This window comes from Toxorhynchites rutilus, chromosome 3 (genome assembly GCF_029784135.1).
Source record: "Toxorhynchites rutilus septentrionalis strain SRP chromosome 3, ASM2978413v1, whole genome shotgun sequence".
NCBI classification, from domain to species: domain Eukaryota; kingdom Metazoa; phylum Arthropoda; class Insecta; order Diptera; family Culicidae; genus Toxorhynchites; species Toxorhynchites rutilus.
The window spans coordinates 178,347,827-178,373,816 of record NC_073746.1 but is presented as its reverse complement, the minus strand read 5'-3'; the positions used below and the strand labels follow the sequence as shown (position 1 = coordinate 178,373,816).

The window sequence follows — 25,990 nt, the reverse complement described above, 5'->3', positions numbered from 1 at the left end:
ATTCCTTTATGTTTCCCGTGTTTAAGAAAGGTGATAAGTGTAACGTGGCTAACTATCGTGGCATAACCAGTTTATCTGCCGCCTCCAAGCTTTTTGAGTTGATCGTAAACGATGCTGTCTTTTTCAAAGTTAAGCGTTATATCTCACCAGTACAACATGGCTTTATGCCAGGACGCTCGGTTAGCACCAATCTCCTCGAGTTTTCGTCGTTTTGTATCAACCGTCTAGAGAAACGCGCTCAAGTTGATGCTATCTACACCGACATAAAAGCCGCTTTCGATCGAATTGACCATCGCATCCTACTGAGAAAACTATCCCGTCTTGGTGCTTCCGACGAATTCATCAACTGGCTGAGATCATACCTGTCTGGAAGAACGCTCCGTGTCAAGCTCCTGTCTCACACTTCATCTCCGTTTGCTGTTTCTTCGGGTGTTCCGCAAGGCAGCAATCTTGGACCACTGCTGTTCGCGATCTTCTATAACGATGTGTCGCTTATTCTAGCATGTGACTGTGTGTCGATATATGCAGACGACTTGAAAATCTATCTAGCCATCGAAACCCTCGAGGATTGCCGACGGTTACAGAGCCTGCTTGACCAGTTTGTGAGTTGGTGTCGCCTGAACAAACTAACTATCAGTATAAATAAATGTGTCATCATGAGTTTCCATCGAAAAAGACAACCAACTATATTCGACTACACGATCGATGATATTATCTTGGAGAGAGTCAGTCAGGTCAATGACTTGGGCGTAACTCTCGACCCTAAGCTCACTTTCGACGCACACCGATCTGCATTGTTATCCAAGGCCAATCGTCAGCTTGGGTTTATTTCGAGAATCTCTAGGGACTTTACTGATCCCTACTGCCTGAAATCTCTCTTCTGCTCGCTTGTTCGGCCGATTCTTGGAACCGCATCTGTAGTATGGAGCCCGTACCAACACATGTGGATCGTCAGGATTGAACGGATTCAAAAATGGTTCATCCGTAGAGCGCTTAGGAATCTGCCTTGGCGTGATCCGCGGAACCTGCCGTCATATACAGCTAGATGTCGCTTACTGAACTTGAATACTCTTGAGCGTCGTAGGCGTATTCAACAAGCCACCTTCGTTGCCAAACTTCTTTGTGGTGAAATCGATGCGCCTAACTTGCTCGAGAAGATGAACTTTCGCGCTCCCAGTAGAATTCTACGATCCTCGTTTTTGCTGCAACCGCTTGCACATCGTTCATCGTATGGTCAATGGATCAGAACCTTTTCATCCGTAGAGCAGTTTTATGACTTTGGAGAATCATCACTACGCTTCAGAAACCGAATTGAGAATCCCGATGTGTTTAATGTTATGTTTTTGTTCGACTATTATACTAATTTTTGTTCATTAAGACGATTTTGTCAGATGAATGTTATATCTAAACAAATAAACAAATAAACAAATAAACAAATAAACAAATAAACAAATAAACAAATAAACAAATAAACAAATAAACAAAATTTGATACATGTTCTGTGATCCTTTTTTCTGAAGAGGTAAAAATCGAACACGAGCCAAAACACGTGCAAGCAAAGCAGCTGCCAACAATTAACTGAACATTCAAAACGGCCGAACTTGTCGGCATAAGTGTGAGACATGAGTACCAACATAACACCACATAATAATCGAAATTCGAATATACGTAACCCGCGAAATTCAAAATTCACGATACTTTTTGAACATACTTCGTATTTCTTCAATAATTTCACTAATGTCCAAATCAATATAACTTTTGACTCAATTGGTGAATTACTCGGGTTATTTACAAAAAAAAGTAATTCAAAATGCCGTCTTATAACGGCGTGAAAATGTATAGATAACAAAAAATAACTGAAGTTACGAAACTTATGATTTCACAAAAAAAAAACACATACTGTGAAAATAGCCCCAGTGTGAGTTAGTTTTGCTTAACTTTATCTTGTTCAGTTGTTTTGAGTCGCAACCATTACAAAACTGTTGTAATTATTGATTGTATTTGTTTGTTATAGTTTGCATGGTTTCGGGACTAAGGGCGCTATATCGGTATCGATACCTGTAAATGATGTTAAAATAAATTCCATAAACCAAGGATTTTCAGGGTTTAGAATATTAAATTATTTATAACATTAAAGTCCAGTAAATTCACATTCAAAAATGAAGTGTTCGGGATTTGAATCATGCGCAGAAACTTGATTCATATTCCGAACACTAATTTTAATGAAGCTTTCTGCATAAAATATCATTTTATTTCATCCATTCATTGTAGATTGTTACCATTTCTAACACTTAATATGATTTTGTTTTCATATTTGTTTTCATATATACATATTTCATATATACAAATAAAATAGTTGAAAAAAATACAAAAACTTAAAAATTAACGATGCTTGTTTTTCACAGAATTTGCTAACGCAAACATTTTATCATTGGTATTGACTGTCACTTTTTTGCCATTGCTTAATATATTAAATTATAGGCTGTTGATACACCTGTAAATGATGTTAAATTGAAGGCTATAACCCAAAGAATTTCAGGGTTTTGATTATTCGGAACACTAATTCAATATTAATTTTTATGAAGTTTTCTGCATAAAATATCATTTTTTTCAACCATTTATTGTAGGTTCATACATTCTCTAGCACTTAACATGAAAACAACAATCAACATAGTTGAAACAACTACAGAAACTGAAAAATGAACGATGCTTGTTTTTTACGGAATTTGCTAACGCAAACATTTTATTATTGGTTTTGGTTGTCACTTTTTTGCAAATGTCTAATATTATAAATTATAGGCTGTATCGATACCTGGAAATGATGTCAAAATAAAGCATATACCTCAAAGAGTGTCTGTGTTTTCATTATTTAATTATTTATAACATAAAAGTTTAGTAAATTTATAAAAAAAAATTTATAAATTTATTCCGGCTGAGTTTCTTGCAAGGCTCAACTTGCGGATAAACTGTGAAATGAACGTAAAAATTAGTTTTTTGGCAACCTTCACATTATCTACGTTTTTTCAATTTGACGACAAACTGACAACAATAACACATGTCAATGTCATAGGCGTCAACATTCAAAAAAGGAAAATGCTAGTGTGTTGATTAAGATCTTAGAATTAAACATACGAATTAAAAAAACTTGTTGTAATTCATGCGAAATTGCAGTTAATTTTGTAGAGGAGTGAGTTTTTCATCTGGTTCTATAGTTATGCACAGGGCTCGGCAAAGTCATATTCATCTGAGGATAGTTAGGGAACTATTGAACAATTGGAAAAGAGCTCTTGCTTCTTCCAGCCGTTTCGCTGTCAACATAAATCAAAATCATTCGGACGTTTTCGTTGCTATCTGCTCAACGGAGGTCCGTGTTCATTTCATTTTCCCAGTCGAACGAATCATCGTTTCTGAATATATTTTTTGACGTAGGACTACGTCTAACCGGAAGATATAGGGGGTGAAATGGAAATCTAGGCACTGAACAAGTAGGAAAAATGCAAGATTTGGAACGCTTATAACTCGAGCATTTCTCAATAGATCGCAAAGGTTTTTGCATCAATTGATAGGAAATATATCTACGCATCTAACATAACGAATAACATTTCATTTTTCTTGAGATAAATAATTGAATAATTGTGAAATATCAAGCATTGTCCAAATACACTATGTGCCCATTTTTGATTGGTCCATTTTGTGCTCCTCAAATCGTACCGACCAAAACGGGCAACCAGAGCAGCAGCGAAATAGAATGAAGCACGATTGGAAAGGAAAAAGAAAAAAATGAGGGAAACATTGGTCGTAGTCTTACACATGCGTAATTCTCGAGCCAGCCTCGAGTCAGCTTAAAAATCCCCGCTCCGCTGCCGTAACGATCATTCTCATCCGAACCGTACACCACATCGTTTCGCATCACCTCACATCAACAAACCAACACAAGCAGCCATGGTTGGATATGGCAAAGGAGGAAAAGTGAAGGGAAAGGCTAAATCCCGCTCGAACCTTGATCTGGAGTTCCCGCTCGTGTTGATCTGGAGTTCCCCGCAAGGGTAGCTAGGCCGAGCGCGTTAGTACCAGTGTACCAGTCCACCTAGCCGGCGTTATATAGCTTCGGCCGCCGAAGTGATCGAGTTAGCTGGCAAAGCTGCTCGCGACGATAAGAAAACCTGCATTCGGAACAGAACACATTCGGTTCGGTGGACATCAAGACAACAGGCAGTTGCAGCGAGTGGCGAGTGGAAAACGCAATCGCAAAACGGCATCAGGTAGCAGAAGAAAAAAGTTTGTTCTTTATACACACTGCTTTGGTGGCAAATCCAGAACAAGGCGGCATCGAAGGCGTTCGAAATGGTTTTTTTTTCAAAACCACGAGTACTAAGTTTTCTAAATTGGAACCATTCCATAAAACAAGGCGTTTTTCAGGGCCATTAAACCTTCCAAAAAAGAGTTTAGGAAATAAAGTTCAATGCTTTCTAAAACATTATCCAAAATAATAATAAAACACAAATTGTTGTTTTCATAATTTGTTTGCCAGGATCTGATGAGTATGTGAATTTGGCAGTTGTTCTGAGCTTATTGATAGTTGGGGACTTTTCTGATTATTCAATTTTCACCAATTCTTAAATTGTTTCCAGATTGAAAGTACAGTAATTTACAATTAGTTCGACATTTAGCTAATTGAACGGACATGTAATGCGACTTATTTAGTTGGACATTTTTGTAAACATAGAGATCCAAATTATGACCCCACATTGAAAGTCGACACTGTACCACTGTCATCGCAAATGTTCAATTACAGGTTAAAATTACCTCCAATGCGACACTGAGTGGCGCTTCGGCACGTCGCATTGAATGTAATTTACTGTACAACATGTCACAAAGCTGGATGGGAAGAAATTTTCCAACTGTGAAAGCTGTGGTGAGTGGCAACAAATCGCTAAACAGGAAGGTTTAGCCGAACAAGATGGGTATATCGAGTGATAACAAAACAATAAACTCTTTGGACTTTTTGTGATCCTGAAAAGGACCCTTTTTAGCCTGTATGAATCCAACGAGCGAACAAATCGTAATGAATGTATTTTTTTGCCATCGCTCCCTTTTAACGCTCATTCGTTCGTCTCGTTGGACTCGCCCCTTTGGCTGAGTCTGCCGATTTGTCTCTATCCTGTGAGTGTGTACCGCTAGAGTATAAAACACGCGGACCCCAAAAAAATATCTTATTTTTTTTCAAACCGTAAACCCGTGTGGTTGTACGGCATCGGCATCGTGTACTCAACAAAGGAGGAAAAGAGAAGGGAAAGGCAAAATCCCGCTCGAACCGTGGTGGTCTGCAATTTCCCGTAGGTGTATCCGCCAATTGCACCGGAAGGGTAGCTAGGCCGAGCGCGTTAGAACCTGTGTACCAGTCCACCCAGCCGGCGTTATATAGTTTCGGCCGCCGGAGTGATCGAGTTAGCTGGCAAAGCTGCTCGCGACGATAAGAAAACCTGCATTCGGAACAGAACACATTCGGTTCGGTGGACATCAAGACAACAGGCAGTTGCAGCGAGTGGCGAGTGGCAAACGCAATCGCAAAACGGCATCAGGTCGCAGAAGAAAAAAAACGCAACATGTTCATAAAGAGTAAACAGTAAACTAATCCATTTTTCAGGTAGATAGGTAAGTATTCACGTAGGAGAAGAAAATAAAACAATATATTTAAAATATATATTTAACAAAAGCTGTCCCCTTTGTATAGTCCTACATCACTCCGGTTATGTCCCCGACATTACCCACTCGTCTTTTTTTAAAATTTCAAACAATTTTTGTTCAGATTCTTCTCAAAAGGCTAGAGTTAAAATGGCAAACCGATTATGCAAATTGCCCTAGAGGAACTTCGCCGTCTTAACGTAGTATTACATTTTTTTTAGTACTTAGTTCAGTTTTCTATGCCAAATAACCTGCCTTGAATGCATTCTGAGTGGCAGCGCCTACAATACGGTGACCACAGTGCAAGTCGCCCAAAATATGGGGTATATGATGCTGCATATACGATAGTTATACGATTTAATGTTTGGTGGGTTATGTTCCATTCAATCTTCTAACAGACAAAAATGATAACAATTGAGGGGCTTAGAATGAAAGGGATGTAAGTGATTTGATCGATTTCTCTACATCGACTCTCTCTTTTGGTCATAACCTAGCTGCAAATACATTCCCAGCTGTATTTGACAATGGGGAAGATGGGTCAGAAACTCATCTGTCGGATTCTATAGCAAACTTAAATTGAAACGTTTTTACAATCGAGTTATTAACTAAAAAAAAGTTGATGAAGAAAAATCGATCAAGTCACTTACACCCCTTGCATTCTAAGACCCTCAATTATAAATATAACATATTACTATTTTGTTTCGATTTCAAAGCACAAGTGAAACTGGCAATTTGGTGGGTTTCGTTCTCAACCTCGTAAATTCTTCGAAGTGCTTTAGATGTCCACGATCAGAAAACATGTTGAACGAGTGTTTCAGGTCGTATATAGAAATATTCTTGGAAAAAATCGTTGCAAACCTACATTTTATTGGTAAATAAATTTCACCGAATAGATTCAAGTTACGGTAGTAAATCAAACTAGTGTTTGTTATTGAAAATGTTGGTTTTGCCGTTTTAGATCGTTGACTGTGGTAGAGTTATTAGCCGTTCGTTAATTTGAGTGGGGTTATGCGCAACAGATCTTTAAGAAGCCCAAATTACCGATGAAAATGTGGAACACTGTTATCAATTAAAATGTGAAAATATGATGCTAATAATTAAAATATGATACGATATGAAAATATGATACACATTTCCTTTAATCGGCAAAATAATCAGGCTAATTTTTGTGAATGCAAAAAAAATGTTCTAGTTAATATGAACATTTTTTCATCTGTTAATTTATGGTCGGAGTTCAGGCAGACCAGACTAAGTAACAAAATGAGAAAAAATGAGTAAATGGCAGCAAAAAATCAAGAATTTCCTAGCCTACATTCTGCTTTAATCAGATCACACTAATATTGCAAACAGCCACGTTTTTTTAGATTGAGAGATTGTGAAATCCATTTGCTGAAATACGTTCTTCCAACCCACCACAAATTCTATGAGATTTTGAAACAGGATGACGATAAGAATGCCTATTTCGATTAAATGATGTTCTAGGGTGATGTTGATCGATTGTTTTTGGTTTTGGTGGTTAATTGAAATACTGTTTCATGTCATAAAACCAGTTTGTTTTTGTTTGTATAGGATTAGTGGAGAAATTTCTACAGTTTTAAATCCACGTCGACTGCGTGCCGAATATTTATGATTTCATCTTCAAATTGTTCAGTAATAGTGTACCAAGTACACATAGTCAGTCGTAAAACCCTCTTGAGTGAACTTAAAAGTTTTTTTTGTTATAATATTATTATTACACAACTTGGTTGAAGAGCTGTAGAAGAATAACTGGGGAGGATGAAAGCTGTTAAAACTATATAGCGTCAAACTTTCGATTTACTCGAAATCATAATTATGTTATTGAGTATATTGGTCTGAAAGAACACCGACCATATATGGACTAACGTAAAGGGAGCTTCCGGAGATCGGAGAAATATTTTATGTTTTGAAGATATTCAATTCCGCTTCTATAATTCGGAATGGAGGTTTTCGTTTGATTCGTTCGATTAACCATCCTGTCAACGTTGTAAATATTCGTCACTACAAACGTGTCTCGACAATTGAAGTGTTTCTATCGATATTGATTTTTTGTTGGAGATTAATCTTCAACCAGATGCATAAAGTAGTATTACTTCAAAAGTAATAAATCGGTGTCTAACCATCTGTTATTGTTAATTTTGTCAGAATAAATAATGGAATAAATTCAGCCATTCTAGGCCAAAACGATATAGTGGTACTCAGATTTTCGTGAAAAGTGGTAGATTTGTTCTTTATAAAATATTAGACCTGTATTTTTTTTATTTATTCATTAGGGTGTCCATTTTCATTTTAGGGAGGCCAGAAAAATCATTTTTTCCCATTTTTTCCAAAAAATTACTTTTTTTCAAAAATTCATAACTTTCTTTTTTTTTAGTTTACGTGGTTAAAGATAGAGACCACTACTTTTTTTAATATTTTTCCTGAAAGCTGAGTTTTTTTTTACATTACATATCCTGAAATCAGACATGTGTTTTTTTTCGTTTTTGAGTTATGATTTGTCTATATATTTTTTTTCCTTTATTTATTTAATTAGGCTCGAGTGGATAAAGAGCAATACATTTTAAAACTATTTGAATATATTATAACTACATAATCATAAACTTAAGTCTAATAAGCTAAAACTACAGTGCAATATAAAAAAATATAATATATACCTTCGTTGCCTCGTTGTCTATATTAACTTGTTTCAGTCTTCGTTCAATATTCCAGAATCCAATTTTTTCGCAAGAGTAATATTTTTGCTTCATTGGCTTCAATTTAACTCTTTGCGGTCGTTTGTTTGCCCTCAGTCACCACAGCAAGAAACCATGCTAATCCTATATTTTACTCAACCAAGTATCAGTCTATGCTTAAACTAAACGAAGCTTGACGTCTGGTGAACTTGTTCACGTATCAATACGGTGTTCCTATGAGTTATAGATAACGGTACTCAGTATCAAACGAAGTAGTCACCCACACTAGAAAACGCACAGTGCGTTGAATGAATAGGAATGTGAGACAAAAATCATAACAGCAGAATTTAGCAATTGTAACACTTTGGTGTGATGGAAAAGATTGTTCGTAAGTTTTAGAACTATTGTTTGCATAAATGTCTCATGTTATTTGAATAATCGCATAAGTGTTTTGAGCGACAAAATTTTGTTCATTTAAAATGAAAAGTTCTGATCATTTCGGATACGTAGAAATCATTATTTGAGTAACTACTGGTTTGAATTATGTTGGAGCAGTTGTTTTTAAAGAGCAGACTAATTGTTTGCATGTATATTCTTCATAATCTTGTCTGTATCACTGTTTTTTCAAGGAAAAAATAATTCCGACCAGTAAGACAGCCATGCCCAAATTTAATACGAAAGGGTTAATACGTCGATTATCTGAATCGGTCTAATAGTTCAAAGGTTATAAATTCTAGAAGAAGTTATTTTTGGAAAAATTGCAAAAAACATATTTTTTGAGCCATAGGTCAATTTTGAAAAATCATCACATGAATAACATCTCTGATTTATGGATATGTTTTAAAAAAGCTCCCAGCTTTGAAGAAAATATATAAAAAATATGGTGCCCTCTAGTCCAAAGCCATGTAAACAATTTTTAATTTTTATTTTAATGTTATATATATCGAACATCTGAATCGGTTCCAAAGGTCAGAAAATATGAATTTTTGAAAAAGTTACTTTTGGAAAAAATGGAAAAAGTTGATTTTTCGGAACACCTTAAAATGAATGCACCTAATGAAAAAAATAATAACATACAGGTTTAATATTTTGCGAAAAAGAACAAATCTACCACTTTTCATGAAGAACTGAGAACCACTATATATATATATATATATATATATATATATATATATATATATATATATATATATATATATATATATATATATATATATATATATATCAGTTTCGCATGAAATGGCTGAAATAGGGAATGATTTTTCGATTCGAATAAATTCGCAACTTATTGTATGTGTGTTAATATAACTTAAGGGTACAGTCATATCATTGAAATTTATTTTTCTTTTATTCAATTGTACTAGTGAGCTGTAGTTAGTGAGCTGCCGTCAACTATCGGTTGCTATACACAGTGTGTCAATTATGTTTTACGACTCAAATTATTATCAGTGTAATTTAAAAATGATGGCTCTAAAAAGCTTGTTTATTAAGACGCTGGTAGTTGTGCGCGTAAGTGCTCTCTCAAAGACGGTTCCTCACTGGCGAACATTTATCTCTATGCTGCCGATTTAGTTGAAATTTGGCTATGGCGGTTTTTCATGTTTGAATAAAATTTCAGCCAAATCGGTCGTACAGATCCTGAAATAATTGTGCTGCCAGTTGAAAAAGCTAAGCTTGGAGAACAATACGTTTTGGCCTCAGTTATACTACGATGTGTTGTTATGAATGAAGCAAAATATTTACGATTAAGTTGCTTTATAAGCTACCAGAAGAAATAAAAATAAAAAAATCGAGTTTTTCAATTTTCCAAGACGAAATCCTTTCCTTAACCGGCTGAGTTTCTTGCAGGGTCAATTCGATCAAATTGGGTTGGAGAATCCTATTTTATTTGAACGAGGAAAGTGTCACCCATATCTGGGCGACGGGGCGACGAACGTGTTGAAGCAATAACCTCACTTGAATAACAATAAAAAATAAAAAATGAAAATAATAAAAATGGTTTCAATAATAGTAAATATTAGAATAACTTCTTAGAAGTTCATTTTCGCCACCACATCCAAAATTTAACTGACATACTGTGTATCATAACAAGCTAGAGTGAAGTCAATTGAAGGCAGTCTATCAAAACCACAGGAAAAAAATCGTTGTGTCAAGGTCATGGTCTGTATTTGGTGGGAGCTTGAATATTTTGTACATATGTTGCTGAAATCGTCTGATAGTATTATTAGTGAAGTTTGCCGACGATAACTAATTATCTAGACGGTGGCTATAGAAGAAAAATTATACCTATAGCCGTAGCAATTTAATTTTTGTACATGACAACGCTAGAACGCATACTGAAAATGCCGATTTAACATATTCAAATGGAATGGGTTGAGCTAATAAGACTGGCAAGTGGTTGAATATCATTTGCCAGTCATAGTCCTTTGTATTATACTTCAATAAGGACGATGCTGTTCAATTTTACAGGCAGTGTTGCCACATTTTTATCTGTACCAGAGGGGTTAAGAATCTTCCTCATCTGTCCTTTTTACCAACAATCTGTACCATCGAAAAATATTTGTTTCAGAGAAAAAACTAATTTATTAGCATAAAAAAATACTCATTTATTTACTACAAATACTACATTTACATTTGTCATTTGTCAAGCCATTCGTGTATTGATGATGCTTATACATAGTTTTTCTGAATCTAGATTTCATATTATAATTTATTAAAATTTTCGAGCTGCCGTTACGAATATACTTAGATCTCAGCTCCACGAAAGAACTGCGACGAATATCCTTGAAACGATCTGCCTTTCGCTGTACATTGTTATGATAGTATCTTCTCCTGTTATTCCAACCTAAAAATTCTTGCCGATTTTCAAATGAACTTCAAATTTAATAGCATTGAAGCAACGTAAGATTCCTCGCAGATATTAATGAGAATGATCAAATAAAAATCATTCAGCTCTTCATTTAGCATCGTGAATTCAGGTTTTTCCAGCCTGGAACAAACGATTCAATCTGTTGACCTGGGGAAAAAGATACGTCGCATCGCCCGACACGAAGCCTTTCAGACGATCCGTCCTTACAAAACTGATCAATCATTGCATTGTAAATGCTTTTATAATCAGCAGCACTAAGCGATACAGCGGCGTAAAAGTCATGTACCTCAAAGTTGCTTTGTTCAAATGTAAGAAGTTTCACAAGTGGAATCAATATGTACCAATCTGTACATTACAATACACTTCTGTAAAATACGAAAATTTGTACTCTGTACCGTACAGAATCTGTACCAAAAATAACGAACTTTTCCAGATAAACGTGTGGCAACATTTGCTTACGGGGTTAGCAGTTTACTTTATACGAAAAAAGATCAGACTCACAAAAACAATCAATATTTCTTCTGGGAAGTACTCCATGAAATTCTTTAAATAAACAAGTAAATTCATCTTCGGAACGAAATTATATTTACACACCCTGAATTTATAACAACAGAATAATTGGAACAGATGTTTTTTTTAAGTGAAAACATGTTCTAAATCAGGGGTTCTCAAAGTGGTCGGTGTCGACCCCTTGGGGTCGATATTGGTTTCTCAGGGGTCGACATGAACAAAAATTTATTTTGGGGGTCGACGAGGTCTAAAAATTGGCTCCCAATAATTAATACAAGTTCTTGTTTGAAACCTTCAAGATAAAGTATAAGTTTTTTTTTATCTGTATTATAGTGATTTTCAACTCATTTGGTCACTTTTACTTCCATTTTTGAAAGAATGTCGGGAGTGAGAATTGAACTCGTGACCTTTAGCGTGAGAGGCATGGATGTTACCACTACGCCAGATCGCCTCCGGAGTATAAGTTGTATTACGTGATCCAACTTGATTTTAGTAGGAAGTATTATTGTTGTACTTTTCAAAAATTCAACAAATAGATAAGCGCGCTTGAGTTCGTATAAAATGAAAAATGTGTCAAGTACATTTGGCATTTGCGTTCTGAAATTTGCTGAAACTTGAAAACACTTATTTACTAATTTAATTTTAGAGATAGTAGAAATAGAAAGAAAGTCACGCGATTTATCGCAAAACGCTGATTTTCATTAACGTGCAGATTTTATATTTTTTTCGAAAATTTGTGAGTAATTTGTATCAACATATTTACAATTAAATTAATATTTGAGGGGCTTAGAATGCAAGGGGTGTAAGTGACTTGATCGATTTCTCTTCATCAACTTTTTCTTCAGTTAATAACTCAACTGCAAAAACGTTCCAATTTGAGTTTGCTATAGAATCCGATAGATGAGGTTCTGACCTATCTTCCGCATTGTCAAATACAGCTGGGAATGTATTTGCAGCTAAGTTATGACCAAAAGAGAAAGTCGATGTAGAGAAATCGATCAAATCACTTACACCCCTTTCATTCTAAGCCCCTCATTTATATAATTTTACATCTATTTATTTTGTTGAATAGTGATGAGAAAATGATGTCAAGTTTACTAGCCCCACCCACGGTTCCCAGACATCCAGATTTGTGTGGAATTTTTCAGACTTTGGTAAATTATTCAAATATTCACACCATATTCACCAATCCACCGATTAGCATGCTGGTTTCTACAAAGTATGTAATAAAGACATAAAGTTTCTTGGAGGATTGAGGGATTTCTTGAAGCATGTTACGACCGACAAGAACAAAAGCGACTGTGCTCACGAATGTTCCCGGAGATGGTCAATGCGAGAAGCCCATTAATCATTTGCGAAGAATCTGTCGAAGAAATAGTCACTAGCCTTAAGATACCTGTACACTGTTTGACCACAGATCAAATAATTGACACTTTTTAACAGATAATTTGTACAAACACTATTTTGTTTGCCACTCTTCAATTATCAACAGTGGCAAACAATGTCAAGCATCGAACATGGAAAAAATCGACTGAAATATTCAAGGTAACTTAACCATGTACCGACAGATTCGAAGAACAGACCAAAACAATATTTTCGGCATCCAATAATTGAATATTTGCTTGTCGTGTTTTGTGTCAAGTATATTGGACCAGTACACGAAGATGAAATTTTATCTGTGTTTTATCTGAATCAAATATATGGCTTCGGTCAAACTGTATATGAGCACCCTCAGTAGCCAGAACTAGCTATTGGCAGGATAGTATGCTGTTCGTGAATGATAGCTTTTATGACCTGATATAGGTTACCGAAACGGATTCTAGAACGATGTATGACGAGATGGTTTCGTTGTTCAAGAGGATCAAAATTGCATACCAAATTTTTTTGATTGGCTATGTGGCTGAAGGAGCAAAGACCATGATTTCACCAGGCAACTCACTTGTCCCAGTCCCTTGCGGACTAGTAAGTGTGATGAGATGCAGGAAAATCTTGAATTAAAACCCTTGAAGCAGTGTTAAAAATGTGCTTGACAGATATGAACCACCCCGAATCTACTTTGGATTTGTGAAATATATTAATCATGTTGAGGACGCCAAAGTGGTAGACTTATATTTATTTGACATTTTTGTCATACATACTTAAAATGATTAACAACATGAATAAGCTATTTCAGAGTGAGAGTCCTACCGATTCTTCATTCGAGCATTTCTCGACTTTTCTAGTTCTAGTCACAACTACCCGTGGTGGTGAAATGGCATTTTCGCAATTGAGGAAATTTATCCCAAAAATTTACCGAACACCGAAGATGCACATGTCTGCAACCATCCAGTTTATATATAATGCGTCGATATATGATAACAAGAAACAATGGTTAAACAATGTTTTACACCTATGTAAAATTGTTGATTGATTGATTGTTGTAAATTATACAGCCTGAGAAGGACCCTTGTGGACAAACTCAATCTAAACTCCTCCTTCAACTGCCTTGAGAAAGACACTTAATTGTCATTGTTCGTCAACAAACCGTGTTCACTTCTACAAACATCTAACGACGTTCTCGAGAAAATGTTATTAAAATTCGCAATTGAATATAAATATGTCGACAAAAATCCAGACAAATGATTTTCAAACATCCAGTATTCTGTTCAATACATGTGGCAACCCTGGCTTAACCCTTTGTAAGGCCGTGAAAACTAGGCAATAATCGAATTTAAATTAGTAAGAATTTTGTATGAATAAAACAAATACTAGAAATAGATTTTTGTTCAAAAAATTTGGCTACCGAGGTCTGAAATATCACTTCATTCTGGAAAAGGGGTCTATTGCCCAAAATAGTTTGAGAACCCCTGTTCTAAATGGAACTAGGCGTGCTTCCTTCGTTCAAACAAATAAGCGCAGATTCCCAAACATGCTCATACAGAGTGGTTGATTGACTTCTATCTGTTTCAGTCCAGGAAATGTTGTCGGTGTATTGATAAAAATTTATTACTTAACACCTTGTTACACGAAGACATAAAAGAGATTCTCGTCATGAGCACTGCACGAATAGTATAAACCAGTCCTCAGTAAATCGGTAATCATTTTCATTATCTGTAGCTAAATTAGTGCAAAACCAAAACCCCAGATGCTAAATGGAACACGAAATTGAATTCAGTGATGTGTGGCTAACGTTCATGACAATATTGAGAATCTGCACTTGGTAAAGGTACACGTATTTGCTATATAACTCGTACACTGATCGATTGAGCGATTTCACTGTGCACATACGTATTAGTTGTCAAACATTCAAATAGTAGAACTCTCTTCGACACGAATATTTCTAAGCTACCGATGTGGTATCCCTGTAAATCCAGTTGAGTTCAGATTTTTCCATTCATAAGTTACTCGGATAGAAATATTCCACCGCACTATAAAGCTGACCCGAGCGGTCTTTTGATTTATTAAGCGATTAATTTAGATAATGGCTAACGAGCAAACGTGAAATTACGCTCAGCTGCTTCGCACGGTGGCGGAAAATCATTTCCGGTGTCATTCCCGCAAATTAAAATCTACTGCTCAGGAACATTTCGCAGCCCCCAGCATTAGCATATTTCAGCAATGTTGAGTTTCCCTCACGAGGGAATTAATCATTCCGGGAGGTGTGGTGGAATGATAACTCGGTTTAGCTCCTGTTGAACATGGGTACAATTTATGTGGCTGCAGAATTGAAATTTAGCGTAAACATACACACATACGTGATAAGAACCGTCAGCGGAACATATATACGGTCTGTTTGACACACATTTTTCAAATTTATCTAGATGGAATGTTTTATAACGATTTATTATTCAGCACTCGCACATGAAGGCGTCTCCAAAATTTCAACTGTGTTTTCCGCATATGTATTTTGAGACTCGTGTCGATGCATGAAAAACTGAACATGAGATCGTGAGATCGTTTGGAACATAAACTCAAATAATTTATTACCACAATTTATATCCTGATTAGGTAATCTATTAACACCACCTTTCATTCACTTTCACACTTGTTTAATCCGATTGCTATTCCGTAAACACGCTCCTTGTATTCAACTCTCAATTAGTGAAATCATTAGCAGGATATTCATTACTTATGCACCGCTCCCACTGTTTTTTCTCGAACTAACCGAAGCATTGACACACGTAAAGTGAATACACGAAGTGTGGGGGGTGGGAGCAACAGCACACGAGTTATTTTCCGGTTCACTTAATGTAATTCCACTTCCTGCCAGGTGCATTCAGATGCATCCTTGCTAAAATCGATGCAGGTGCATGATAGTTGATCACATTTCACTATTCTATATACCACAAAAGCTTAGTTTACGTTTGTAAGATACAATTCACAGCACATAAGCATTATCCGAATCAAATACCCGTGCGTCCATCGATAGTTGAGGGGGTGTAATCCAAACACACACAGTACTCAGCTGCAGTAATCCTTCGTTTTATTCCTTTGATAATTCCGAAGTAAATGAACCAACTGGAACCAACTTCCAGATTTCCGTTGATAGTCACAGCAATGTTCAAGCTAACAAAGGTAAATCCAAAGCAGGAGTGCAAAGGTTCAACATGCGCTCTATCAGACCGCCCGCGAGCAACTGATTTCCCCCAGATGCACTGTCCGGAAACTGCCAACAGACTCCGCGGATGTGGGTATTCATTTTGGTTCACGGTGTGTTCATCGCAAGGAGCAGCCCATATCGCGTGCAATGATTGTGTGTGACTGTTCGAAAATGAATTCGTTCATCGGGATGAAGTTGGATGAATCAACGTGAGATCTTAAGCTGCACATAATCGTCAATAATGGGAAGCGAAGACTCCGCATAGATGATTTATATTATGAGTGGACGTAATTTACTAATCAATTTCATTTTTTGTTTCTTATTGTGTATCTGTATTAGCCTAAAAACTTTTTGGGTTGTATGTTTGTAATTCAAGAAAGTATATAGACATACTGTTACTAACCATAACAACCTAAGTTTAATGATAGTAATATCGTCTTCGAAATAACATGTTCTTTGAGAATTCATATTGGAATCAATCAACTCGGGAGATGAAGCGATGAAGTATTCTCAAAAAATCAAACAGGAAATATTATTCATGGCAATATTACGAGAATTGCTTTCTGAGAGAGCGAAATGGCCACAAATTCGCATTAGCATTTCCGTCTTCCGTACCGCGCTTCCTGTAATGCCGCTGAACAATTATTTTTGTTCACCCCCTCTTTAGCGCAGTATAGCGCGAAACTTGAAATCAAGAGCTAAATTACATTAAATCTTCCGACCAGCCTAAGTCAATCAGTCGAACTTTCTCATTTTCATTTCCCTGGTTTTCCTTATCCCGATAAGCAGATTCGGATGGGAAGGAATATCCGTTTTTAATGATTTTGGGTTGGTTTCCGTTTGTGTTACTTCTCGGCCTTTTCCAGCCGCGCTGTTCGTCTGGTCGGAGGCACAAAGCCAGTATTAGAGGGCTTTTCACATTCTGCTAAGGGGGAGCGAATCGCGACTAGGCGACCAGCTCTTATCCTTCTTTATTAGTGGTGTTTCGCTTGGAGTGAGAGATTTGCTTGTGCAAAACTTTTGGGTTATTGTTATAGAAATAATGAGGGAGGATGTTTAAGGATTATCTATATATTGTGGAAGTGTGGTATAATTATTGCAAATGTTATTGGCGAGATTAAAGCTAATCCGTTAATTATTATAGTATACTAGCTGACCTGGAAAACTTTGTCCCGCCCAAAATTTGTTTTTCGTTATCACATTCACGTTTTTTTAATAAGCGCAAGTTCATAGGTCCAATCGCAGAACTTTTCATTGATTGATTTTCTGATCTACCCTTTAAATTTACCTTTTACTATAAAATTCCTAGTACTTCTACCAAAACTAAAAATAAAATTCCTAGAACTTCTACCAAAACTCGTCATTATAATATACCATTTTAATATATATATATATATAGAAGAAGATATAGGAGTGCGTTTTATCACATTAAAAAAATCAATTGTCATGTTTGGTTGGAATATGTTTGGTTGAAATATGTGTATTATTTTTACGAGACCCCTCTCCATTTCAGAGGAGGGAGGGGTGTCATATCATCATAGAAACATTTCTCATATTCAAAAACCTTTACATGCCAAATTTGGCTTTGATAGATTAGTTTTCGAGTTATACAGAAATTTGTGTTTCATTTGTATGGTAGCCCTCCCCTAGAGAGGAGGGAAGAGTGTCGAATCAACATAGAAACGTTTATCGATCCCTAAAACCTCTATATGCTAAGTTCAATTCCATTTGTTTGATTAGTTCTCGAGTTGTTCAGAACTCTCCCCTCCTCCTCTTTAGAGAGTAGAAAGGGGTGTCAAACCACCATAAAAATATTTAAAAAATGCCAAAAAATCTCAATCTCAATCTAAAATCTCAATATGCCAAATTTGGTTCCATTTACTTGGTTAGTTCTCGAGTTATGCAGAAATTTACGTTTCATTTCTATGGTAGCCAACCGACCACCCCCCCCCCCTTAGAGAGGGGGTTGAAGTGTCGAACCACTATAGAAATATTTATTGCATCTTAAAACCTCCTTATGCCTAACTTGGTTTCATTTGCTTGATTCATTCTCGTGTAATGCAGAAATTTGTGTTTCATTTGTATGGCAGCCGCATCTTAGAAAGGGGGGGAGGGGTCTCAAACTATCATAAGATCCATCCCCGACCCCAAAAACCTATACATACTAATTTTCATGTCGATTGGTTCAGTAGTTCCCGAGTCCATAAGAATCAGACAAACAGAAAGACAGAAAGACAGAAAGACAGAAAGACAGAAAGACAGAAAGACAGAAAGACAGAAAGACAGAAAGACAGAAAGACAGAAAGACAGAAAGACAGAAAGACAGAAAGACAGAAAGACAGAAAGACAGAAAGACAGAAAGACAGAAAGACAGAAAGACAGAAAGACAGAAAGACAGAAAGACAGAAAGACAGAAAGACAGAAAGACAGAAAGACAGAAAGACAGAAAGACAGAAAGACAGAAAGACAGAAAGACAGAAAGACAGAAAGACAGAAAGACAGAAAGACAGAAAGACAGAAAGACAGAAAGATAGAAAGACAGAAAGACAGAAAGACAGAAAGACAGAAAGACAGATAGACAGATAGACAGAAAGACAGACAGACATCATTCCATTTGTTTATGTATAGATGTCTCTCTTCTGCAGATGCTCGTGTGATTAACGTTATACTTATTATAGCTTTGGATTTGACTTTCCTTTTTGTCTGGAGATCTTTGGCGAACGAACTTTCTCCTGGAAATATTCATTGTGTTCACGCAAGGTTTTTTGTTTGCTTGCAATGACCTTTTTGCGGATAACCAAATAACCATCTTAGGTTTTCGCTGTTATTCATATAGCATCCAAGTTTCTTTTTTTGAGGACATATTGAGGACATATTAAATCAAGAGCTAAATTAAATTAAATCTTTAGACCAGCCTAAGTCAATCAATCGAACTTTTCCATTTTTATTTACCAGATTTTCTTCATAATATTTAAAAACAGCCGTTAGAAAAAAACATATTGAAAAATTAAATTTAATACTTAAATCTTGTGCATCTTAAAATACCCCCTCTAGTTATTTTTTTCAATATGTTATTGTTAGAATACTGTTTTAATTCAACAGAGTTTGACAGTTTGAATATATGTCCAGAAAATTTTATTCTAACACTAAACTTTCTCGAGAAATAACTAATTTTATATACTATATAGCAACAATATCGTTTGTTAAGCTTTTATCAAATTCCGTAATATTAACCATAATGTGGCATGTTTGCATATTATTCTTTAAAAACAATTTTCACTTTAAAAAATTGTTCTCAGGTGTGCAAATATTGTACTTGTAAATAATCGAAATAATTACATTTTTTAATTACTTTGATCGAGAGTTCCTATATATATCAATTCGAGCCAACAAAACGTCATTTTTGGAAACTTTCAAAGATTAAACTTGTCACATTTGACTTATTTTAAGTAAACACTGACTACTTCAACGTTAATTGGCTATTTTTCGGCAATACAATGGCGTAAAACTCGTGGTCTTTGAAGATTCTAACTGAAGACTAATCAGGAAGTGTTTGAAATGATATCGCACCGAATTTTTTAAAAAGTAGGATTTCGGTGTCAAAGAACGGATTGGTTAGAAAGCTATAATTTGTCCGATAGAAAAAATCAAGTTTAATATGTATTCTTGGGATGGAAAAAACATTAATTTTAAAACTACCTGACACCATGCATCTAGTCATTCCATGCCAAACCGATATAGTAATTCTCAGATTTTCGTGCAAATTGGTAGTTTTGTTCCATATTGCAAAATATTAGACTCGTATATTTTTTTTATTTGTTCACTAGAGTGGCCATTTCCATTTTAGGGTGGTCCGAAAAATAATTGTTTTCCTCTTTTTCCAAAAAATGACTTCTTAAAAAAATCAATACTTTCGAACTACTGGACCGATGCAGATGATTCACATATCGGATTAAAGCCCATTAGTTAGTCTTCTTTGAGAAAAACATTGCAGTAGCTAATAAATGATTTTATTCCAGTTATTATTGATTGTATTTGTTTTTTATTCTAGTATTCATGGTTTAGAAATAGAGGGCGCCATTTTTTTAATTTTTTTATAGATAAGCGTTTTTTTCCGTTTTTAAGTTATATTCTTTCAAAGTTTGTGTGTTTTCAGTCTTCGTTCAATATTCCTATGCGACTCGACTGTAACATGGTTACATAATTGTTCAATATTTGATTTCGTTGGAAAGTTACAGCCGAAAGTATGAGGTCACCTCAAGGGATATATTAAGTATTACCGCGCGAATTTTTGAACATGTTTTTCTCGAAACCATGTTTTTTCAGCTGGTGATATCGATATCTCAGGATCAACTCGACCGATTTGGCTGAGTTTTTTTTATCAGCATGTGAAAATGAATTATTTAAATCCTTACATAGCCGTATTAATATCTCATTTTTTCGATTTTTTATGAGTTTCTAAACTGCGATTTATCATGAAAAATAACTCATTTTTAGCAAAAATGGTCGCCATTTTGGCAATTTTCCGAATTCTTAAATACCCCTATGTAATGCTTGATGTATTGTCCTAAAGTTTCAAAATATTCATCGTTCTGCGGCACCCGGTGCTTCAGAACCGAAATCGCCAGTAAGGTATCCAGCTGTCAACAACGTAATAATCATTATTTGTTAACTCGAAAAATGATAAATACATCTACAAATATAACTTTAACAATAACCAAAATACCCGAACACTTGACTTTATTCCTAACATCTGGAAAAAAAATTCACGAAAAATCTTTATTTTTCGACCTTCTAAACAGGGGTCCCTTCTTAATACATTTTGTATATTTTTTTTGGCTCGGTTAGACCTTGATTACATGTTCCAAATACAGGGAAACTTCGATATAAAGTACCCTCATTATAACGTGCCTTCGATTTAACGTCACTGGATATAACGTACATTTTACCTCGAACATGTTTTAGTACCAAATTACAGAAAATTTATTGTTCTTTCAGAAAAAAAATTTAAAAAATTATTCCTTTACACCTTGAAAATGTGTAAGTTAACATTTGCAAAGTGTAAAGGAATGATTTTTTAAACATTTTTTCCTGAAAGAACAATAAATTATCTGTATTTTGATACTAAAACATGTTTCGTACCTTTAACCAATCCCGAAATACAACTGGTTTCGTGATTCCGGATTCTAAATGAAACAAACTTTAATCAACAGTACGAAGCAAAACATCATGAGAAAGGCTAGCTTCGTCTTTTAGTTGAATTTATTCATCAACCTTACCAAAACAGCAACACAATAAAACACAATAAGCTGCGTTTCTGATTTCTTTATTATGCTTCGATACAACGTACAATTTTGAAAGTGAAATGTACATTATATCGCAGATAACCTGTATATGTTTTCCTTAAAACTATCGATCTTCGTGTGTAATTGTAACCTATATCCTTATACCCCCCTTCTCTTCCATTGCGAGCAATTGCCTCCCTTGCTATAAACAGTAAAATATGTTGAAATGTTAATATACAATAGATATACGAATAGATTTAGGAATTGAGTGTGTTCTCAGCATTGTAACAATTCCCTTATGTCCCATCCTTTTCCTCAAAAAATATGTCACCCTTCTAAACTGGAGTCCTCCGCGAGTAATCGGTTTTCCCCCTTAATAGTTCGGCTGAAAAGTTTATAAGATAACACAGTAAAACTATTTTTTTTGCAAAATTCAATTTTATTATTCAACATAATAGCCTTCGAGGGCGATACAGCGTTTATAGCGATCTTGCAACTTTTCGATACCATTTTTATAGTACTCTTTCGGTTTTTCATTAAAATAGGCCTCAGTTTCGGTAATCACTTCATCATCGGTATTAAATTTCTTGCCAGCGAGTATTCTCTTCAGGTCTGCGAACAGAAAATAGTCGCTGGGGCAAGATTTGGAGAATACGATGGATGCGGCAGCAATTCGAAGCCCAATTAATGCAGACGAAATTCGGATTTTTCCATTTTTTTCACAATAACAAAAGTTGCTTCACTCTCAATGCTGTAACTCACGAACCAATCGACCGATTGCTGTCAATTTTGACGCGTATCCATTGAAAGATGATGCTTCGTGATAGTCAAGTAGATTTTTGCAAGAGGCGCCATCTAGACGTCAACCTTATGATCTTTTCAGCCGAACTGTTACTAACCATAGAGTTAGGAAAATTGTTTATATGTAGTTTTATAATTCGACCATATGCGCAGGAGGATTTTTTCAATAATTCAATTAATTCAAACTTCAGGTTTTTCAGAGTCTCAGTTGCACGTGAAGGGTGTGAACGAGCGTTGTCGTGTTGCAATATGTTACCTCTTTCAAGACAAACTCGACGTCGAAGGTGTTCCAGTGTCTGTATATACTGTATATTCGACGACTTTCATTTTATACTCATATTGATGGAGTTTTGAAAAAAAATTATGGCGATATTTTGTGATGGCGGCCATTTTGGATTTGCATTTTCTATAAATAACTGTGTTTATCAAGCACTTTCATTTTATACTCATATTGATGGGGTTTCGAAAAAAAAATATGGCGCCATTTTGTGGTGACGGCCATCTTGAATTTGCATTTTTCAAAAATAACTGTGTTCTACTAGTCAAGCAGTTTCATTTGATATCCATGTTGATGGGATTTAAAAAAAATAGGGTAAATGATCTTGGTTTGTCCAGTCGAAAATATGATCATGGTTTGCCCACTTTTTTGAATGCTCTAATTCAGCGCTCCTGTGTCAAATAAGGCCTTCGAATGTTTCAAAACATATAAATGAAATTGCTTTTTACATGATTTATAGTAGTTTGATAGTATATTTTTACGAAATCACATGTTTTAAAGGATTATAAAATACACCTTCTATTTGTGTCAATGCGCCCCTCATTCGAGCTAACTTTTAATCGATCACCAGATGATTATTTGACACGTATTCAGACCTTTTCTGGATTACAACACTTATAAATATTGTAAACATCATGCTTGCTCACCATTTGTATCGGATTTACATAGCTAAACCATACAATTAACGCATTTTGATAAACTCAATTCTGATCATGAGTTGTCCAATTCAATAATGTTGTTTTGTCCACATGATTTCTATGGCAACCGCTTGGCGCGCTGCAGTTTGCTTATGTTTGTTTATGGTGTGCTTCGCGCATAGCAGAAGTATGGTTTTTCTGTGTTGATTGTGTTGAGGTGAACACTTCTAAAATGCCCAAGAAAAGGCAATATTCTGAAGAAAGCCTAAATTATGAATGAATCAATATGATGACAGTAAACTCAAGCAATGATAAATGCAACATCTAATTGTGAATTCGAATGTTTTCATTCAAAAATGGAGATTTCTGAAACCGGACAAACCATGATAATTTTTATGGGCAAATCATGATCAGAGGTGGTCAAACCATGATCATAATTCTTCTTTAAGGAAAATCGTTAAAAAACATAAAAATTTGAATAATTTCAACACCTTATGGTAGTATTAGCAACTAGAGACTTGGGGCTTTTCAACAAACCCAAACTCGTATCGATTATGTGTGATTTTCTTGAAGAAAAATTTGCATTTACTAGTTGCGTAAAAACACCCCAAATTGGACAAACCAAGATCATTTACCCTAGGTTGGAGAAAAAGTTATTCATTATTTTTTCGATAGCTGGCTGGTTTTGTGATCAATATCTCGCGTAATATCCATCATAAAATTTCAAGTTTAGGCTCGTTGTAAAGGTGACATTTCAAACTAAAAAAAATCTTTTTTTTTTGTTCTTTTTTGTTTGTTCCATACAGTTGTGAGTTATAGGGTGTTCACAAGGGAAGTTCACTAAAAGAAAATCCGGTACATTATACACTGTTTTCATTTAAAAAGACGAAAATGCAAGTCAGGCCGCTGAAATTGTGCATGGTGTTAATGGTGGCGATACTGTAGCAGTAAAATAAGTGCAATTTAATTTGCTTCGGACAATCCAAAGCACATTAAAAAAGATCTTGAATTTCACCCAAATGGATTACTTTTTCCCCAACCTAATATTAACTTCCAAAAATCATAACTCGAAAACGAAAAAAAGCCTCTCTGATTTTCGTAAACGTTATGTAACAAGGCTTGAGCTTTAAGATAAAATAGTAAAATATATAGTGCCCTTCACCTCTAATCCTTCTAAACTATAATAAACCAATGCAATCAATAGTTATGGAAACAAAATCCATTTTTTTGCAAATGTGATATTTTTACAAAGAAAACTAGCTATATGCTTTTAATTTGATATGTCAGTCATCGGAATCAATCCAGAAGTTCAAAAGTTGTGATATTTTGAGAAATGATTTTCCTGACCAACCTAAAGTGAAAATGGCCATCCTATAAAAATAAAAGAAAAAAAAACGGGTCTAATATTTTGCGATAAGGAACACGACTATTAATTTTTAATAAAAATTTGGGAACCAATGTATTGTCGGCATATATAAATTATAGAATGGTCTGTGCTCAATTTAAACGGATGTATCAAAAACTTACCTCTTACGTTCAGAAAACGAGTTAGAACAATTTTTTTTATTCCAAAAATAACCAAGTTAATACAATCACAATACACAATACACATATTAGAATAGAAGAACTCAACAGATTTTAACGTACTGCCAAAGTGATATTAGTGAAAATTGATGATTCGTCATATCTATGAACTCATTTCGTTAATATGGTGATAAAATGGTTTCTGATAGGTTGATAATGAATAGTTGAAAGTTAATAATCATATTCACTATTTATAAAAACCAATATGAACAAAATGGTAAAAAAACTTAGTGTATTGCTGTTTACAATGTTTACATCATGGCGTCACCGGAACAAACGCGTCACGTATCCTGCATTCTAGGAATGAAAATCACGAATTTTTCGCTCGTAAGTTGACTGAACTGTTCAATTGTCCCAAATTCACGGTATGTGATGAACGATTTGAAGAATGGATGATCAGAAATCACACAAGAAATTCTTGGACAAGAATCTTCCTTGGAAAAGTGTCGCGAGAGATCCAGTCAAATAAAAATCAAATGAAAAAAAGATCGGCAAAATTGGTTTTTTGGCAAGCAGTTTGTAGCTGCGGACTGAAAAGTGTTACTGTTTCGTTATGTAGGCTCTAGTTTTTATGTATAAATGTAGCGACTAGAAATGAGGGTTTGAGACCCCAACCAGAACGATCTCCGTGGCTTAGATGAGGGATCGAGGTTTGGAGGAAGGTCCGTCTATCCCCGGAGAGTAATAAAACTGAAGCTTTCGTAACTTCCGGAACAATGAGCTAGATAATTTATTAAAAGTGGTGCCTTCAGAAGAGGTTGTTGCATTATATTCTGACCTGGCGGATGTAATTAATACCTTAGGGTACCTCAATCCCATGGTATGTCGTATATCGATTGTGTGTTATTAAATGTTGCATAGTATCAAAGTCTCCGTCCGTATTCCATTTACACAGTGGCAAAGGATTTGATTTAATCGCCAAAAGTGAGAGTAGATTGATTGATGCACTCATGATTTGAGCGTTGATGTATTATTTGCAATCCGAATTAATTTCCTGTTACAATTTGGGGAAAAATAACTACTTCTGTATCGCGTCAAAAGGTTCTCCAAGCTTGTGGGCCCTATTCTATAT

The 25,990-nt window shown here is 35.3% G+C and overlaps 1 protein-coding gene across 1 annotated transcript in view; it reads right to left on the bottom strand.

Annotated features, from left to right (window-relative positions):
- Positions 1 to 16,356, bottom strand: part of LOC129777338 (ras-GEF domain-containing family member 1B) — a 100,817-nt gene extending 84,461 nt beyond the window's left edge. Inside the window, exon 1 of the mRNA XM_055783565.1 lies at positions 15,721 to 16,356. The gene's annotated coding sequence lies outside the window, so the exon portion shown is untranslated. The remainder of the gene's footprint in view (positions 1 to 15,720) is intronic.
- Between the last annotated feature and the right edge of the window lie 9,634 nt (positions 16,357 to 25,990).